This window comes from Odontesthes bonariensis, chromosome 2 (genome assembly GCF_027942865.1).
Source record: "Odontesthes bonariensis isolate fOdoBon6 chromosome 2, fOdoBon6.hap1, whole genome shotgun sequence".
Classification (NCBI taxonomy): domain Eukaryota; kingdom Metazoa; phylum Chordata; class Actinopteri; order Atheriniformes; family Atherinopsidae; genus Odontesthes; species Odontesthes bonariensis.
This window is the reverse complement of record NC_134507.1, coordinates 1446480-1464711: the sequence shown is the minus strand read 5'-3', so window position 1 is coordinate 1464711 and position 18232 is coordinate 1446480.

The window sequence follows — 18232 nt, the reverse complement described above, 5'->3', positions numbered from 1 at the left end:
ACAAAGGAAGACACTGCAGAGGGTCATTAACACGGCCCAGAAAATCATCGGCCACCCCCTTCCCTCCCTACAGGACCTCCACAGCACCCGTTGCCTGAGAAAGGCACGCAGCATCCTGAAAGACAGGTCCCACCCAGGCCATCGGGTGTTCCAGCTACTGCCCTCTGGCAGACGTTTCAGGATGCTCAAAACACGCACTAACAGACTCAGAGATGGCTTCTACAACAGGGCCATAGCTCTGTTAAATGAAAACACATGACACAATCTTCCACAACATCTCTCATGTGCAATAACAGTTGAAATAAGCTCTGGAAATACATGTGCAATATACGGAAAGTGCAATATTCTCTCTCTCATACTGACGCATATGTATCTGTTTACGGTCACTTTTGTGTAAATTAGTATAGTGTCCTTTTTTGTGTGTTTGTCTATTTGATAAGTTACATGTCTTGTTTATTTATTATTTATTCCTTGGCACTGAGGTGAGAGTTTGTAACTTAATTTCGTTGTCTAATGTATATTTTTTTTTTATACTATTTGTGCAATGACAATAAAACTGAACTTTGAACTTTGATGTTTCCATGGTAACAGCTGCAGAGATTCACTGAAACATGTTCCAACATGAACATAAACCCAGAATCTGAGGCAGAACCAGAGTTAGTTCAGTTCTGAGCAGCTTTAAAGTGAATATCTGCAGATGTTTCCATGGTAACAGCTGCAGAGATTCACTGAAACATGTTCCAACATGAACATAAACCCAGAATCTGAGGCAGAAGCAGAGTTAGTTCAGTTCTGAGCAGCTTTAAAGTGAATATCTGCAGATGTTTCCATGGTAACAGCTGCAGAGATTCACTGAAACATGTTCCAACATGAACATAAACCCAGAATCTGAGGCAGAACCAGAGTTAGTTCAGTTCTGAGCAGCTTTAAAGTGAATATCTGCAGATGTTTCCATGGTAACAGCTGCAGAGATTCACTGAAACATGTTCCAACATGAACATAAACCCAGAATCTGAGGCAGAACCAGAGTTAGTTCAGTTCTGAGCAGCTTTAAAGTGAATATCTGCAGATGTTTCCATGGTAACAGCTGCAGAGATTCACTGAAACATGTTCCAACATGAACATAAACCCAGAATCTGAGGCAGAACCAGAGTTAGTTCAGTTCTGAGCAGCTTTAAAGTGAATATCTGCAGATGTTTCCATGGTAACAGCTGCAGAGATTCACTGAAACATGTTCCAACATGAACATAAACCCAGAATCTGAGGCAGAACCAGAGTTAGTTCAGTTCTGAGCAGCTTTAAAGTGAATATCTGCAGATGTTTCCATGGTAACAGCTGCAGAGATTCACTGAAACATGTTCCAACATGAACATAAACCCAGAATCTGAGGCAGAACCAGAGTTAGTTCAGTTCTGAGCAGCTTTAAAGTGAATATCTGCAGATGTTTCCATGGTAACAGCTGCAGAGATTCACTGAAACATGTTCCAACATGAACATAAACCCAGAATCTGAGGCAGAACCAGAGTTAGTTCAGTTCTGAGCAGCTTTAAAGTGAATATCTGCAGATGTTTCCATGGTAACAGCTGATTCTGTCTCCTGAAACGTTTAAACTTGAAGGGAAACCTTGAACCCGGCCTCCTTGGCAGCAGTCTGCAGACAGAAGCTTTTTGTTTGAAGCAGCAGCAGGAACGTTTGGACGGATTAAAACCCTGCCTTTCTTTAGCTTTGAGAGAAGGAAAGGCGCTTCTGAACCAGGCCTCCGTTTGATCCGGATCAGCCCAGTTTGGTGCCGCTCAGCCGGGTTAATGGAAGCCAGGCGGAGCAGTCTGCAGCAGAGGAATGTTTGAGGCTGCGCTGCGGTTCGGATGGGAACTCCACCCAGATCTGAGCTGCAGCTGCTGCTGTTATTCCATCAAACATCACAGATCCACAGCTGACCGCAGGGCGGCCGCGGCCCGCCGGTCCCAGGCTGCTGTTCCTCTGGAGCTCTGAGGCAGGAAGGAGAGTTCATCTGTGTTTTTTACAGCAGCACACCAGCAGCACACCAGCAGCACACCAGCCACCTCTGACCTGCAGCAGCAGCAGGCTGCTCAGGTTGGAAACTATGAACTCACTTCTTTAAAGGGACAGTTCGCCTCTTTAAAGGGACAGTTCGCCTCTTCTGACATGAAGCTGTGTAATATCCCATATCAGCAGCATCATTTCTGAACATCTTCTTACCCCCTGCTGCGTCCTGTGAGCAGAGTTCCAGCCTCGTTTTGGTGTTGATGAAGGTAGTCCGGCTAGTTGGCTGGGGTTTAAAAAATAAAGCATTTTGCTTCTCAGAACAATATGCGTTCAACAGAGTAATACATTTGCATCACAAAATGATTCTCCAGGAAAAAGTCAGAGCTTTCCTTTCCTTCTTCATGTTGTTGTAGTATTAGTACCACAATATTTGTACTGTTGTTGTAGTATTAGTACCACAATATTTGTACTGTTGTTGTAGTATTAGTACCACACTATTTGTACTGTTGTTGTAGTATTAGTAACACAGTATTTGTACTGTTGTTGTAGTATTAGTACTGTTGTTGTAGTATTAGTACTGTTGTTGTAGTGTTGGTACTGTTGTTGTTGTATTAGTACTGTTGTTGTAGTGTTGGTACTGTTGTTGTAGTATTAGTACTGTTGTTGTAGTGTTGGTACTGTTGTTGTAGTATTAGTACTGTTGTTGTAGTGTTGGTACTGTTGTTGTAGTATTAGTACTGTTGTTGTAGTGTTGGTACTGTTGTTGTAGTATTAGTACCACAATATTTGTACTGTTGTTGTTGTATTAGAACTGTTGTTGTAGTGTTGGTACTGTTGTTGTAGTGTTGGTACTGTTGTTGTAGTATTAGTACTGTTGTTGTAGTGTTGGTACTGTTGTTGTAGTGTTGGTACTGTTGTTGTAGTATTAGTACTGTTGTTGTAGTGTTGGTACCACAATATTTGTACTGTTGTTGTAGTATTAGTACCACAATATTTGTACTGTTGTTCTAGTATTAGTACCACACTATTTGTACTGTTGTTGTAGTATTAGTAACACAGTATTTGTACTGTTGTTGTAGTATTAGTACTGTTGTTGTAGTGTTGGTACTGTTGTTGTTGTATTAGTACTGTTGTTGTAGTGTTGGTACTGTTGTTGTAGTATTAGTACTGTTGTTGTAGTGTTGGTACTGTTGTTGTTGTATTAGTACTGTTGTTGTAGTGTTGGTACTGTTGTTGTAGTATTAGTACTGTTGTTGTAGTGTTGGTACTGTTGTTGTAGTATTAGTACTGTTGTTGTAGTGTTGGTACTGTTGTTGTAGTATTAGTACTGTTGTTGTAGTGTTGGTACTGTTGTTGTAGTATTAGTACCACAATATTTGTACTGTTGTTGTTGTATTAGAACTGTTGTTGTAGTGTTGGTACTGTTGTTGTAGTGTTGGTACTGTTGTTGTAGTATTAGTACTGTTGTTGTAGTGTTGGTACTGTTGTTGTAGTGTTGGTACTGTTGTTGTAGTATTAGTACTGTTGTTGTAGTGTTGGTACCACAATATTTGTACTGTTGTTGTAGTATTAGTACCACACTATTTGTACTGTTGTTGTAGTATTAGTAACACAGTATTTGTACTGTTGTTGTAGTATTAGTACTGTTGTTGTAGTGTTGGTACTGTTGTTGTTGTATTAGTACTGTTGTTGTAGTGTTGGTACTGTTGTTGTAGTATTAGTACTGTTGTTGTAGTGTTGGTACTGTTGTTGTAGTATTAGTACTGTTGTTGTAGTGTTGGTACTGTTGTTGTTGTATTAGTACTGTTGTTGTAGTGTTGGTACTGTTGTTGTAGTATTAGTACCACAATATTTGTACTGTTGTTGTAGTATTAGTACCACACTATTTGTACTGTTGTTGTAGTATTAGTACTGTTGTTGTAGTGTTGGTACCACAATATTTGTACTGTTGTTGTAGTATTAGTACCACACTATTTGTACTGTTGTTGTAGTATTAGTAACACAGTATTTGTACTGTTGTTGTAGTATTAGTACTGTTGTTGTAGTGTTGGTACTGTTGTTGTTGTATTAGTACTGTTGTTGTAGTGTTGGTACTGTTGTTGTAGTATTAGTACTGTTGTTGTAGTGTTGGTACTGTTGTTGTTGTATTAGTACTGTTGTTGTAGTGTTGGTACTGTTGTTGTAGTATTAGTACTGTTGTTGTAGTGTTGGTACTGTTGTTGTAGTATTAGTACTGTTGTTGTAGTGTTGGTACTGTTGTTGTAGTATTAGTACTGTTGTTGTAGTGTTGGTACTGTTGTTGTAGTATTAGTACCACAATATTTGTACTGTTGTTGTTGTATTAGAACTGTTGTTGTAGTGTTGGTACTGTTGTTGTAGTGTTGGTACTGTTGTTGTAGTATTAGTACTGTTGTTGTAGTGTTGGTACTGTTGTTGTAGTGTTGGTACTGTTGTTGTAGTATTAGTACTGTTGTTGTAGTGTTGGTACTGTTGTTGTAGTATTAGTACTGTTGTTGTAGTGTTGGTACTGTTGTTGTAGTGTTGGTACTGTTGTTGTAGTATTAGTACTGTTGTTGTAGTGTTGGTACTGTTGTTGTAGTATTAGTACCACAATATTTGTACTGTTGTTGTTGTATTAGAACTGTTGTTGTAGTATTAGTACCACAATATTTGTACTGTTGTTGTTGTATTAGTACTGTTGTTGTAGTGTTGGTACTGTTGTTGTAGTATTAGTACTGTTGTTGTAGTGTTGGTACTGTTGTTGTAGTATTAGTACCACAATATTTGTACTGTTGTTGTTGTATTAGAACTGTTGTTGTAGTATTAGTACTGTTGTTTTAGTGTTGGTACTGTTGTTGTAGTGTTGGTACTGTTGTTGTAGTATTAGTACTGTTGTTGTAGTATTAGTACTGTTGTTGTAGTATTGGTACCACAATATTTGTACTGTTGTTGTTGTATTAGTACTGTTGTTGTTGTAGTATTTGTACTGTTGTTGTAGTATTAGTACCACAATATTTGTACTGTTGTTGTTGTATTAGTACTGTTGTTGTAGTATTTGTACTGTTGTTGTTGTATTAGTACCACAATATTTGTACTGTTGTTGTTGTATTAGTACTGTTGTTGTAGTGTTGGTACCGTTGTTTTAGTGTTGGTACTGTTGTTGTAGTATTAGTACTGTTGTTGTATTATTGGTACCACAATATTTGTACTGTTGTTGTTGTATTAGTACTGTTGTTGTAGTATTGGTACCACAATATTTGTACTGTTGTTGTTGTATTAGTACTGTTGTTGTAGTGTTGGTACCGTTTTTTTAGTGTTGGTACTGTTGTTGTAGTGTTGGTACTGTTGTTGTAGTATTAGTACTGTTGTTGTAGTATTTGTACTGTTGTTGTAGTATTAGTACCACAGCATTAGTACTGTAGTTGTAGTATTAGTACCACAATATTTGTACTGTTGTTGTTGTATTAGTACCACAGTATTAGTACTGTTGTTGTAGTATTAGTACCACAATATTTGTACTGTTGTTGTAGTATTGTTGTAGTATTAGTACTTTCCTTTCCTTCTTTTTTCCTTTCCGTTCCTTTCCTTTTGTTTCCTTTCCTTTCTTTCTCTTTCCTTTTGTTTCCTTTCCTTTCCTTTCCTTTTGTTTCCTTTCCTTTCCTTATGTTTCCTTTCCTTTTGTTTCCTTTCCTTTCCTTTCCTTTCCTTATGTTTCCTTTCCTTTCTTTCTCTTTCCTTTTGTTTCCTTTCCTTTCCTTTCCTTTCCTTCTGTTTCCTTTCCTTTTGTTTCCTTTCCTTTCCTTATGTTTCCTTTCCTTTTGTTTCCTTTCCTTTCCTTTCCTTTCCTTATGTTTCCTTTCCTTTCTTTCTCTTTCCTTTTGTTTCCTTTCCTTTCCTTTCCTTTCCTTCTGTTTCCTTTCCTTTTGTTTCCTTTCCTTTCCTTTACCTGCTGTGCAGACCGAGCAGTCCCCTGCTTCCGAGCAGCAAACAGCGTAACAGGCGCGGCTGTCGGCAGGCGGCAGCAGGCAGTAATACGAAGAGAGAGAAAATAGGGCCAAGAGATTGTGAGGTCTGACTTTTTCCTGGAGAACCATTTTGTGATGCAAATGTATTACTCTGTTGAACGCATATTGTTCTGAGAAGCAAAACGCTTTATTTTTTAAACCCCAGCCAACTAGCCGGACTACCTTCATCAACACCAAAACGAGGCTGGAACTCTGCTCACAGGACGCAGCAGGGGGTAAGAAGATGTTCAGAAATGATGTTGCTGATATGGGATGTTACACAGCTTCATGTCAGAAGAGGAGAACTGTCCCTTTAAAGAGGCAAACTGTCCCTTTAAAGAGGCAAACTGTCCCTTTAAAGAGGCGAACTGTCCCTTTAAAGAGGAGAACTGTCCCTTTAAAGAGGAGAACTGTCCCTTTAAAGAGGCAAACTGTCCCTTTAAAGAGGCGAACTGTCCCTTTAAAGAGGAGAACTGTCCCTTTAAAGAGGAGAACTGTCCCTTTAAAGAGGAGAACTGTCCCTTTAAAGAGGCGAACTGTCCCTTTAAGACGTGGTGCGTTAGCTTCTTTACTAACCTGAGAGCACAGAAACCCAGATCCTGACAACCAGAACCAGCATCAGAACCAGCATCAGAGCCAGAGCAGACGCAGCAGCCACCTCTCTCTCTGAGCTCGGATCAGAACACACGGGTCGGCCCTCTGAGTCCTCGGCTGCTCCTGCAGTGGGAGCTGCCCTGTATTGATCCTGCCGGGCCGCCCTGTGCTGCTAACCCGATCGATAACCCGATCGATAACCCGATCGATAACCTGATGGATGTGGTGCTGCTGCTCTCAGCTCTGACTCCTCTGTCGTCCCCTCCAGCTGATCGATACGTTTACAGCGATCTAATTACACGCCGTGACCTTCAGCACAGGGGCCCCAAGCAGAGGCCCCCAGCAGATGGACCCCCAGCACAGGGCCCCCAGCACAGGGCCCCAGCACAGGGCCCCCAGCAGATGGACCCCCAGCACAGGGCCCCCAGCACAGGGCCCCAGCACAGGGCCCTAGCACAGGGCCCCCAGCAGATGGGCCCCCAGAACAGGGCCCCAGCAGAGGGCCCCAAGCAGAGGCCCCCAGCAGATTGACCCCCAGCACAGGGCCCCCAGCACAGGGCCCCAGCACAGGGCCCCCAGCAGATGGGCCCCCAGAACAGGGCCCCAGCAGAGGGCCCCCAGCAGATGGGCCCCAGCACAGGGCCCCAGCACAGGGCCCCAGCACAGGGCCCCCAGCAGATGGGCCCCCAGAACAGGGCCCCAACACAGGGCCCCAGCACAGAGGCCCCCAGCACAGGGCCCCAACACAGGGCCCCAGCACAGAGGCCCCCAGCACAGGGGCCCCCAGCAGAGGCCCCCAGCACAGAGCCCTCAGCAGAGGCCCCCAGCTCAGGGCCCCAGCAAAGGCCACCAGCAGAGGGCCCCCAGCAGAGAGGCCCCCAGCACAGAGGCCCCCAGCACAGGGCCCCAGCAAAGGCCACCAGCAGAGGGCCCCCAGCAGAGAGGCCCCCAGCACAGAGGCCCCCAGCAGAGAGGCCCCCAGCACAGAGGCCCCCAGCACAGGGCCCCAGCAAAGGCCACCAGCAGAGGGCCCCCAGCAGAGAGGCCCCCAGCACAGAGGCCCCCAGCAGAGGAACCCCAGCACAGAGGCCCCCAGCACAGGGCCCCAGCAAAGGCCACCAGCAGAGGGCCCCGGGCAGAGAGGCCCCCAGCACAGAGGCCCCCCAGCTGTTGTAGTATTTGTACTGTTGTTGTTGTTGTAGTAGTAGTACCACAGTATTTGTACTGCTGTTGTAGTATTTGTACGGTTGTTGCAGTATTAGTACTGTTGTTGTAGTAGTAGTACTGCAGTATTTTTACTGTTGTTGTAGTATTTGTACTGTTGTTGTAGTATTATTACCATAGTATTACTACTGTTGTTGTAGTATTAGTGCTGTTGTTGTAGTATTAGTACTGTTGTTTTAGTAGTACTGCAGTATTTGTACTGTTGTTGTAGTATTAGTACCGTAGTATTTGTACTGTTGTTGTAGTATTAGTACTGTTATTGTAGTATTTGTACTGTTGTTGTAGTATTAGTACCGTAGTATTTGTACTGTTGTTGTAGTATTAGTACCGTTGTTGTAGTATTAGTACCATAGTATTACTACTGTTGTTGTAGTATTAGTGCTTTTGTTGTAGTATTTGTACTGTTGTTGTAGTATAAGTACCATAGTATTTGTACTGTTGTTGTAGTATTAGTACCATAGTATTAGTACTGTTGTTGTAGTATCTGTACTGTTGTTGTAGTATTAGTACCACAGTATTTGGACTGTTGTTGTAGTAATAGTACTGTAGTATTTGTACTGTTGTTGTTGTATTAGTACCATAGTATTAGTACTGTTGTTGTAGTATTAGTGCTGTTGTTGTAGTATTAATACTGTTGTTGTAGTATGTTATTGTAGTATTTGTACTGTTGTTGTAGTATTAGTACCGTAGTATTTGTACAGTTGTAGTATTAGTAGCGTAGTATTACTAATGTTGTTGTAGTATTAGTACCGTAGTATTTGTACTGTTGTTGTAGTATTAGTACTGTTGTTGTATTAGTACCGTAGTATTTGTAGTATCATTGCTGTTGTTGTAGTATTAGTACTGCAGTATTACTACTGTTGTAGTATTTGTGCTGTTGTTGTAGTATTTGTACTGCTGTTGTAGTATTAGTACTGTTGTTGTACTATTAGTGCTGTTGTTGTATTAGTACTCTTGTTGTAGTATTAGTGCTGTTGTTGCAGTATTAGTGCTGTTGTTGTAGTATTTGTACTGTTGTAGTAGTATTAGTGCTGTTGTTGTAGTATTAGTGCTGTTGTTGTAGTATTAGTACTGCAGTATTACTACTGTTGTTGTTGTATTAGTACTATTGTTGTAGCATTAGTGCTGTTGTTGTAATATTAGTACCACATTATTACTACTGTTGTTGTAGTATTAGTGCTGTTGTTGTAGTATTAGTACTGCAGTATTACTACTGTTGTTGTAGTATTAGTGCTGTTGTTGTAGTATTAGTGCTGTTGTAGTAGTATTAGTACTGTTGTTGTAGTATTCGTGCTGTTGTTGTAGTATTAGTACTGCAGTATTACTACTGTTGTTGTAGTATTAGTGCTGTTGTTGTAGTATTAGTGCTGTTGTAGTAGTATTAGTACTGTTGTAGTAGTATTCGTGCTGTTGTTGTAGTATTAGTACTGCAGTATTACTACTGTTGTTGTAGTATTAGTACTATTGTTGTAGCATTAGTGCTGTTGTTGTAATATTAGTACCACAGTATTACTACTGTTGTTGTAGTATTAGTGCTGTTGTTGTAGTATTACTACTGTTGTTGTAGTATTAGTGCTGTTGTTGTAGTATTAGTACTGCTGTATTACTACTGTTGTTGTAGTATTAGTGCTGTTGTATTTGTACAGTTGTAGTATTAGTAGCGTAGTATTACTAATGTTGTTGTAGTATTAGTACCGTAGTATTTGTACTGTTGTTGTAGTATTAGTACTGTTGTTGTATTAGTACCGTAGTATTTGTAGTATCATTGCTGTTGTTGTAGTATTAGTACTGCAGTATTACTACTGTTGTAGTATTTGTGCTGTTGTTGTAGTATTTGTACTGCTGTTGTAGTATTAGTACTGTTGTTGTACTATTAGTGCTGTTGTTGTATTAGTACTCTTGTTGTAGTATTAGTGCTGTTGTTGCAGTATTAGTGCTGTTGTTGTAGTATTTGTACTGTTGTAGTAGTATTAGTGCTGTTGTTGTAGTATTAGTGCTGTTGTTGTAGTATTAGTACTGCAGTATTACTACTGTTGTTGTTGTATTAGTACTATTGTTGTAGCATTAGTGCTGTTGTTGTAATATTAGTACCACATTATTACTACTGTTGTTGTAGTATTAGTGCTGTTGTTGTAGTATTAGTACCGCAGTATTACTACTGTTGTTGTAGTATTAGTGCTGTTGTTGTAGTATTAGTGCTGTTGTAGTAGTATTCGTGCTGTTGTTGTAGTATTAGTACTGCAGTATTACTACTGGTGTTGTAGTGTTAGTGCTGTTGTTGTAGTATTAGTGCTGTTGTAGTAGTATTAGTACTGTTGTAGTAGTATTCGTGCTGTTGTTGTAGTATTAGTACTGCAGTATTACTACTGTTGTTGTAGTATTAGTACTATTGTTGTAGCATTAGTGCTGTTGTTGTAATATTAGTACCACAGTATTACTACTGTTGTTGTAGTATTAGTGCTGTTGTTGTAGTATTACTACTGTTGTTGTAGTATTACTACTGTTGTTGTAGTATTAGTGCTGTTGTTGTAGTATTAGTACTGTTGTTGTAGTATTAGTGCTGTTGTTGTAGTATTACTACTGTTGTTGTAGTATTAGTGCTGTTGTTGTAGTATTACTACTGTTGTTGTAGTATTAGTGCTGTTGTTGTAGTATTAGTGCTGTTGTTGTAGTATTAGTACTGCAGTATTACTACTGTTGTTGTAGTATTAGTGCTGTTGTTGTAGTATTACTACTGTTGTTGTAGTATTTGTGCTGTTGTAGTATTAGTACTGTTGTTGTACTATTAGTGCTGTTGTTGTATTAGTACTCTTGTTGTAGTATTAGTGCTGTTGTTGCAGTATTAGTGCTGTTGTTGTAGTATTTGTACTGTTGTAGTAGTATTAGTGCTGTTGTTGTAGTATTAGTGCTGTTGTTGTAGTATTAGTACTGCAGTATTACTACTGTTGTTGTTGTATTAGTACTATTGTTGTAGCATTAGTGCTGTTGTTGTAATATTAGTACCACATTATTACTACTGTTGTTGTAGTATTAGTGCTGTTGTTGTAGTATTAGTACTGCAGTATTACTACTGTTGTTGTAGTATTAGTGCTGTTGTTGTAGTATTAGTGCTGTTGTAGTAGTATTAGTACTGTTGTTGTAGTATTCGTGCTGTTGTTGTAGTATTAGTACTGCAGTATTACTACTGTTGTTGTAGTATTAGTGCTGTTGTAGTATTAGTGCTGTTGTAGTAGTATTAGTACTGTTGTAGTAGTATTCGTGCTGTTGTTGTAGTATTAGTACTGCAGTATTACTACTGTTGTTGTAGTATTAGTACTATTGTTGTAGCATTAGTGCTGTTGTTGTAATATTAGTACCACAGTATTACTACTGTTGTTGTAGTATTAGTGCTGTTGTTGTAGTATTACTACTGTTGTTGTAGTATTAGTGCTGTTGTTGTAGTATTAGTACTGCTGTATTACTACTGTTGTTGTAGTATTAGTGCTGTTGTTGTAGTATTAGTACTGTTGTTGTAGTATTAGTGCTGTTGTTGTAGTATTACTACTGTTGTTGTAGTATTAGTGCTGTTGTTGTAGTATTACTACTGTTGTTGTAGTATTAGTGCTGTTGTTGTAGTATTAGTGCTGTTGTTGTAGTATTAGTACTGCAGTATTACTACTGTTGTTGTAGTATTAGTACTATTGTTGTAGCATTAGTGCTGTTGTTGTAATATTAGTACCACAGTATTACTACTGTTGTTGTAGTATTAGTGCTGTTGTTGTAGTATTAGTGCTGTTGTAGTAGTATTAGTACTGTTGTAGTAGTATTAGTGCTGTTGTTGTAGTATTAGTACTGCAGTATTACTACTGTTGTTGTAGTATTAGTACTATTGTTGTAGCATTAGTGCTGTTGTTGTAATATTAGTACCACAGTATTACTACTGTTGTTGTAGTATTAGTGCTGTTGTTGTAGTATTACTACTGTTGTTGTAATATTAGTACTGCTTTATTACTACTGTTGTTGTAGTATTAGTGCTGTTGTTGTAGTATTAGTGCTGTTGTTGTAGTATTAGTACTGCTTTATTACTACTGTTGTTGTAGTATTAGTGCTGTTGTTGTAGTATTAGTACTGTTGTTGTAGTATTAGTGCTGTTGTTGTAGTATTAGTACTGCAGTATTAGTGCTGTTGTTGTAGTATTAGTACTATTGTTGTAGCATTAGTGCTGTTGTTGTAATATTAGTACCACAGTATTACTACTGTTGTTGTAGTATTAGTGCTGTTGTTGTAGTATTACTACTGTTGTTGTAGTATTAGTACTGCAGTATTACTACTGTTGTTGTAGTATTAGTGCTGTTGTTGTAGTATTAGTGCTGTTGTTGTAGTATTAGTGCTGTTGTTGTAGTATTAGTACTGCAGTATTACTACTGTTGTTGTAGTATTAGTGCTGTTGTTGTAGTATTACTACTGTTGTTGTAGTATTAGTGCTGTTGTTGTAGTATTAGTGCTGTTGTTGTAGTATTAGTACTGCAGTATTACTACTGTTGTTGTAGTATTAGTACTATTGTTGTAGCATTAGTGCTGTTGTTGTAATATTAGTACCACAGTATTACTACTGTTGTTGTAGTATTAGTGCTGTTGTTGTAGTATTACTACTGTTGTTGTAGTATTAGTGCTGTTGTTGTAGTATTAGTGCTGTTGTTGTAGTATTAGTACTGCAGTATTACTATTGTTGTTGTAGTATTAGTGCTGTTGTTGTAGTATTACTACTGTTGTTGTAGTATTAGTGCTGTTGTTGTAGTATTACTACTGTTGTTGTAGTATTAGTGCTGTTGTTGTAGTATTACTACTGTTGTTGTAGTATTAGTACTCTCCGGTTCTGTTTACCTCCATAAACACTTTGGTTCTCTGCTGACATGTCACACACACGCGCTCGCTCTTGCGCACGCGCCCCTTGCCGCAGGTAGTAGCCCCGCCCCCTCCGTCCTGCCGCTTTATAGCCCCGCCCCCTCCGTCCTGCCGCTTTAAACACAATAACCGCCGCTTCTCGTCGGGATCCGGGACTCCAGCCGCAGCTCCTCCGGGACCAACGGGTCGCCTTGTCCGCCTCTCCTCTGCTCCTCCTCGGCCACAGGTGAGCTCCTCCCGCGCCTCCATGTTGTTTGTCGGACCGTTTTCCCTCCTGCGTGCCCGCCGTGATGCTTCCAGACGGAGCAGCCGTTACTCTCATTCACCGGCTGCTACTACGCCGTCGGTACCGGTTCACAAACCGGTTCTGTCGTCACCAGCACTGGGGGCAAATGTTCTCACGGGTTCCGTGTTTTCTGGGCTTTTTATCCAAAGCACATGAGACATTACCGGGGGGGAACGGGCCACTGATGCCGTTTTGCCCTCATTGTTCTCGGTGAAGTTTGCTGGAAGTGATGTAATGTATCCCCGGTGCGGAGCAGGCGCCGCGCCGGACTCCCTTTAAAAAGGGGCCGTTTTAACGCCTCATCGCTGCCGTGTTTCTGCTCATGTGTTGAAACGGGTTTCGGCCTGTTTTGCTCCGGTTATTTCAGCTTTTACACCGGTCCTGGCTTTGCTCTCATGGTGCTCCCACTCCCGGCTGCAGTTTCCACCCAACAGAGCCGTTTTAAAAGGGATTTATCAGCTTCTTTCTTCCTGTGTGAGCAGAGGTTCATGTGGATGATAAAAGTACCTGATTGGATGATAAAAGTACCTGATTGGATGATAAAAGTACCTGATTCCCATGAGTTTGCCTGTTTTCTGTGGCAGTTAATCACAGAAAGTTTCCAGTGTCAGGTGTGTGCATGTGTAAAGGGGGAAACTGTTCATTGGAAATGAGTTTGTGGGCTCGTTTCCTGCGTCATCCATCAGACATCCTGCAGAAGTGTGGCTCCTGGTTCTGAATCATGCTGGACTGAGCAGAAACTTCTCATGCACAAAGTGCCTCCGAGGGCTTTCTGTGCAGAGATGCTCCGTCAGAGCTTTAAATCAGAGGATTCATGGGAGAATAATGTGCTGAAAGAGGAGGAGGAGGAGCTCCTCCCAGTCTGGGTGATTTACTGTTTACTCACCCAACTGATGGGAGCTGCTGCCGCTGCTGGGTGGAATGTGGGAGAGAGAAATTAGAACAATACCTCCACAGGAGGGGGTGTGACGGCCGCAGCTCCCAGGGAAAAGTTTGGGGATTAGTTGGTTGTTTTGGAGTGAAATCAGAGCAGCTGCATCCATCAGGCTGAAAAGGATGAAAACATGTTAGCATGAGCTATAACATGATATATATAGCATATATATATGCTCCTTCCTTCTTCGTGCTCCTTCGTGTTTCTTCTTCGTGCTCATTCTTCGTGCTTCTTCTTCGTGCTCCTTCTTCGTGCTCATTCGTGTTTCTTCTTCGTGCTCCTTCTTCGTGCTCCTTCTTCGTGCTCCTTCTTCGTGCTCCTTCGTGTTTCTTCTTCGTGCTCATTCTTCGTGCTTCTTCTTCGTGCTCATTCTTCGTGCTCCTTCTTCGTGCTCATTCGTGTTTCTTCTTCGTGCTTCTTCTTCGTGCTTCTTCTTCGTGCTCCTTCGTGTTTCTTCTTCGTGCTCATTCTTCGTGCTTCTTCTTCGTGCTCATTCTTCGTGCTCCTTCTTCGTGCTCCTTCTTCGTGCTCCTTCGTGTTTCTTCTTCGTGCTCCTTCTTCGTGCTCCTTCTTCGTGCTCCTTCTTCGTGCTCATTCTTCGTGCTTCTTCTTCGTGCTCATTCTTCGTGCTGCTTCTTCGTGGCTCCTTCGTGCTCATTCTTCGTGCTCCTTCTTCGTGTTTCTTCTTCGTGCTCATTCTTCGTGCTCCTTCTTCGTGCTCATTCTTCGTGCTCATTCTTCGTGCTCATTCTTCGTGTTTCTTCTTCGTGCTCCTTCTTCGTGCTCATTCTTCGTGCTCCTTCTTCGTGCTCCTTCTTCGTGCTCCTTCTTCGTGCTGCTTCTTCGTGCTCCTTCTTCGTGCTCCTTCTTCGTGCTCATTCTTCGTGCTCATTCTTCGTGCTCATTCTTCGTGCTCCTTCTTCGTGACTCCTTCTTCGTGACTCCTTCTTCGTGCTCATTCTTCGTGCTCCTTCTTCGTGCTCATTCTTCGTGCTCCTTCTTCGTGACTCCTTCTTCGTGACTCCTTCTTCGTGCTCATTCTTCGTGCTCCTTCTTCGTGCTCCTTCTTCGTGACTCCTTCTTCGTGCTCATTCTTCGTGCTCCTTCTTCGTGCTCATTCTTCGTGCTCCTTCTTCGTGACTCCTTCTTCGTGACTCCTTCTTCGTGCTCATTCTTCGTGCTTCTTCTTCGTGCTCCTTCTTCGTGACTCCTTCTTCGTGCTCCTTCTTCGTGCTGCTTCTTCGTGCTCATTCTTCGTGCTGCTTCTTCGTGCTCATTCTTCGTGCTCATTCTTCGTGCTGCTTCTTCGTGTTTCTTCTTCGTGCTCATTCTTCGTGCTCCTTCTTCGTGCTCCTTCTTCGTGCTCCTTCTTCGTGCTCATTCTTCGTGCTCCTTCTTCGTGCTCTTTCTTCGTGCTCCTTCTTCGTGCTCATTCTTCGTGCTCCTTCTTCGTGCTCCTTCTTCGTGCTCCTTCTTCGTGCTCCTTCTTCGTGCTCCTTCTTCGTGCTCCTCCTTTCTTCGTGCTCCTTCTTCGTGCTCCTTCGTGTTTCTTCTTCGTGGTCCCTCTTCGTGCTCCTCCTTTCTTCGTGCTCCTTCTTCGTGCTCCTTCGTGTTTCTTCTTCGTGGTCCCTCTTCGTGCTCCTTCTTCGTGCTCCTTCTTCGTGCTGCTTCTTCGTGCTCATTCTTCGTGTTTCTTCTTCGTGCTCCTTCTTAGTGCTTCTTCTTCGTGCTCATTCTTCGTGCTCCTTCTTAGTGCTGCATCTTCGTGCTCATTCTTCGTGCTGCTTCTTCGTGCTCATTCTTCGTGCTGCTTCTTCGTGCTCATTCTTCGTGCTCCTTCTTCGTGCTCCTTCTTCGTGCTCCTTCTTCGTGCTCCTTCTTGGTGCTCCTTCTTGGTGCTCCTTCTTAGTGCTTCTTCTTCGTGCTCATTCTTCGTGCTCATTCTTCGTGCTGCTTCTTCGTGCTCCTTCTTCGTGCTCATTCTTCGTGCTCCTTTTTCGTGCTGCTTCTTCGTGCTCCTTCTTCGTGCTCTTTCTTCGTGCTGCTTCTTCGTGCTCCTTCTTCGTGCTCCTTCTTCGTGCTTCTTCGTGCTTCTTCTTCGTGCTCCTTCTTCGTGCTCCTTCGTGCTCATTCTTCGTGCTCATTCTTCGTGCTCCTTCTTCGTGCTCATTCTTCGTGCTCATTCTTCGTGCTCATTCTTCGTGCTCATTCTTCGTGCTCATTCTTCGTGCTCATTCTTCGTGCTCATTCTTCGTGCTCCTTCTTCGTGCTCCTTCTTCGTGCTCATTCTTCGTGCTCATTCTTCGTGCTCATTCTTCGTGCTCATTCTTCTTGCTCCTTCTTCGTGCTCCTTCTTCGTGCTTCTTCTTCGTGCTCATTCTTCGTGCTCATTCTTCGTGCTGCTTCTTCGTGCTCATTCTTCGTGCTTCTTCTTCGTGCTTCTTCTTCGTGCTCCTTCTTCGTGCTCCTTCTTCGTGCTCCTTCTTCGTGCTTCTTCTTCGTGCTTCTTCTTCGTGCTCCTTCTTCGTGCTCCTTCTTCGTGCTTCTTCGTGCTTCTTCTTTCTTCGTGCTCCTTCTTCGTGCTTCTTCGTGCTTCTTCTTCGTGCTCCTTCCTGCTTCGTGCTCCTTCGTGTTTCTTCTTCGTGCTCATTCTTCGTGCTCATTCTTCGTGCTCCTTCTTCGTGCTCATTCTTCGTGCTTCTTCTTCGTGCTCCTTCTTCGTGCTTCTTCTTCGTGCTCATTCTTCGTGCTCATTCTTCGTGCTCCTTCTTCGTGCTCCTTCTTCGTGCTCCTTCTTCGTGCTCATTCTTCGTGCTCCTTCTTCGTGCTCCTTCTTCGTGCTCCTTCTTCGTGCTCCTTCTTCGTGCTTCTTCTTCGTGCTCATTCTTCGTGCTCATTCTTCGTGCTGCTTCTTCGTGCTCATTCTTCGTGCTCATTCTTCGTGCTCATTCTTCTTGCTCCTTCTTCGTGCTCCTTCTTCGTGCTTCTTCTTCGTGCTCATTCTTCTTGCTCCTTCTTCGTGCTCCTTCTTCGTGCTTCTTCTTCGTGCTCATTCTTCGTGCTCATTCTTCGTGCTGCTTCTTCGTGCTCATTCTTCGTGCTTCTTCTTCGTGCTTCTTCTTCGTGCTCCTTCTTCGTGCTCCTTCTTCGTGCTCCTTCTTCGTGCTTCTTCTTCGTGCTTCTTCTTCGTGCTCCTTCTTCGTGCTCCTTCTTCGTGCTTCTTCGTGCTTCTTCTTTCTTCGTGCTCCTTCTTCGTGCTTCTTCGTGCTTCTTCTTCGTGCTCCTTCCTGCTTCGTGCTCCTTCGTGTTTCTTCTTCGTGCTCATTCTTCGTGCTCATTCTTCGTGCTCCTTCTTCGTGCTCATTCTTCGTGCTTCTTCTTCGTGCTCCTTCTTCGTGCTTCTTCTTCGTGCTCATTCTTCGTGCTCATTCTTCGTGCTCCTTCTTCGTGCTCCTTCTTCGTGCTCATTCTTCGTGCTCCTTCTTCGTGCTCCTTCTTCGTGCTCCTTCTTCGTGCTCCTTCTTCGTGCTCATTCTTCGTGCTCCTTCTTCGTGCTCATTCTTCGTGCTCATTCTTCGTGCTCATTCTTCGTGCTCATTCTTCGTGCTCATTCTTCGTGCTCCTTCTTCGTGCTCCTTCTTCGTGCTCCTTCTTCGTGCTCCTTCTTCGTGCTTCTTCTTCGTGCTCATTCTTCGTGCTCATTCTTCGTGCTCATTCTTCGTGCTCATTCTTCGTGCTCCTTCTTCGTGCTCCTTCTTCGTGCTCATTCTTCGTGCTCATTCTTCGTGCTCCTTCTTCGTGCTCATTCTTCGTGCTTCTTCTTCGTGCTCCTCCTTGCTTCGTGCTCCTTTCTTCGTGCTCTTTCTTCGTGCTTCTTCGTGCTTCTTCTTCGTGCTCCTCCTTGCTTCGTGCTCCTTTTTGCTTCGTGCTCCTTCGTGTTTCTTCTTCGTGCTCATTCTTCGTGCTGCTTCTTCGTGCTCATTCTTCGTGCTGCTTCTTCGTGCTCATTCTTCGTGCTCCTTCTTCGTGCTCCTTCTTCGTGCTCCTTCTTCGTGCTGCTCCTTCTTCGTGCTCATTCTTCGTGCTCATTCTTCGTGCTCATTCTTCGTGCTTCTTCTTCGTGCTCCTTCTTCGTGCTCCTTCTTCGTGCTGCTTCTTCGTGCTCCTTCTTCGTGCTCCTTCTTCGTGCTCCTTCTTCGTGCTCCTTCTTCGTGCTCCTTCTTCGTGCTCCTTCTTCGTGCTTCTTCTTCGTGCTCCTTCGTGCTTCTTCTTCGTGCTCCTTCTTCGTGCTCCTTCTTC